We start from the raw sequence: 2166 nt of genomic DNA, 5'->3' as shown, positions 1-2166 counted from the left end.
ATGACAACGTGGTCCTTTCACACCCGCCTGTTTTTGGGTGTAAGCAATAGTAGACTGACAGGGTTCTTTCTACCTAAATAAATATAATAATCTCCAAGATAATTTGAGAGGCAAAGCCTTATATTTTATCCTAGTAGTACGAAACCCTAACCCACTCAAGGATTTAAGCCTTGAGACTAAGAGGTAAAAAAGTAATAGATCTAGCAAATACCAATGCGACTTGGAAACAAAAAAAAAAAAATATGGAAGAAAGAATGCTACCCGCTAGTGTGTGTCTATGCCTAGACATAATGGGTGTGAAAGTACTATGTTACCCCACACTGAAGTTGCTTCTGCACACCCTCCCATTGGCCCACGCACTGGCATATACTTACATCAATGAGGTAGCGTTCTACTACCATAAATTAACTAAAGATCCCATACGCCATTAAAGTTTAAGTCTCGAATAGTGATAATACATATATTGAGCCGGAATCTTCATTGACAATTAATAAGGGAGAGATGGAACCCACAAATCCTTTCAAACCTTAGTATTATTACCAGTCCCAACCTTCCAGCAATCTATTTTTTTCTTTTTCTTCAAAAATGGCATTAATTCAGATAATAGTACCTCAAACTCGGTATATTAATCGAAATCTCACTTTTACATATAAATCACTAAAAAAATTCTTAAAATGACTGGAAAAATTAAGAATCGATCACTTATAAAACTTCATGATGGAAACGAGAAGGAAAATTTGTTATTGTAAAATCTCAATCTATTCCCCATTAAATAAATATATGTGATTTCAAATAGAACCCTCCAACATCAATCCCAAAAAAGTTTTTGTCATCGCTTAATATCTGTTGCTCAATATAAATATCATGGAATAAATAGATAGACGAAAAATTCGTATTCATTTTATGTTTGTGTCCTTAGAGAATCCGTATTCAAAAAATCAATATCTAGAAACTATCCGAATCATTTCTAAGCTAATATAATACAAATGGTAATAATCCTATATCAGATTGGTATTCCATCCGTATGATATTAATGTAAATTCTTACACATCCCACATGTGGACCCTACATCCTCTCTTCTAGGTAATACGCTATTAGGCGATTCGTCGCTCCTATTCTGCTATTGTTGTAAAACTGTGACCTGTCTGTTTCGTAGAGAATCTCTATTTTAGGACAATTTTTTTTCCTTTTATCTCTCAACCAGAAGAACTGGCCGACATGAGCCAACTGACCCTATGACTACCGACCACAAGGGTTTTTGGAAAAACTACAACCCTAATACGAACGGTGAGATTCTACAATTGAAATCATCGACAGGCGGTTTGGATCAAAGTAGATGTTATATGGGACCCTATAAATCAAGCTTTGTTCAGAAGCTAGGAGAGATCAAGGGAGCTTAATAGAGCACAGACAGAGAGAGAGAGAGAGAGAGAGACGGAAATGAGCTCTGGTCGGTCAACGATTTATCAGAAGATAACTAGTGGACGAGTTCTGCAAGGAACCGATTCTGTGTGTTAGTTTCTGGTAAATCATTGATCCGATTAGAGCTCAATTCTGATGTAAGCTAGACTGTAGAAGGATCATGAGGATCAGTAGAGCAGCATTTGTTTGATTTCCTTGACCTACTTCCCTATTATGTGAGTGTATCAGGTCCTCGTAAGACAACCATTTTCCTACGAAGCTGATTCACACAGATGGAATCCTCCCAAGGAGAATGGTTCTTGTACGAGAAACCTGATCCACATTCCCCTACTACGTACTCCCTCTTTGACTGCTCATCTGTTGGGATTTAGATTTCTAGGTTTTGATATGTAATTTCATCTCCCTTGAACTTGTAAAATATCTACATGAACCTTTTAACGTACCCATCTTCATTTTGGATCATCTCTCCTTTTCTTTTTTGGCTTTGATGAAATCACTATGCAGGTCCCAACTGCAAGTGACGGATGGAAACAAGAGGGCGGCAGGATATCATCATCGTCACTAGATCTCCAATCTTGTTCAATCTCAAATGAAATACTTGAGAATAATTAAAATGTTTAGGATTGATGAAGTGTCGTTAATGGGTTTTTCAGACGTTTTGGTCTTTAATGCATGCCAGCCACCATTGTGTGAGATTTTAGCGTTATACGTTTGTTTTTCTTCCTAATCCTCTCGTGAGGTTTT

The sequence above is a fragment of the Macadamia integrifolia genome, chromosome 13 (genome assembly GCF_013358625.1).
Source record: "Macadamia integrifolia cultivar HAES 741 chromosome 13, SCU_Mint_v3, whole genome shotgun sequence".
NCBI classification, from domain to species: domain Eukaryota; kingdom Viridiplantae; phylum Streptophyta; class Magnoliopsida; order Proteales; family Proteaceae; genus Macadamia; species Macadamia integrifolia.
Note: the sequence above shows the minus strand (reverse complement) of the source record.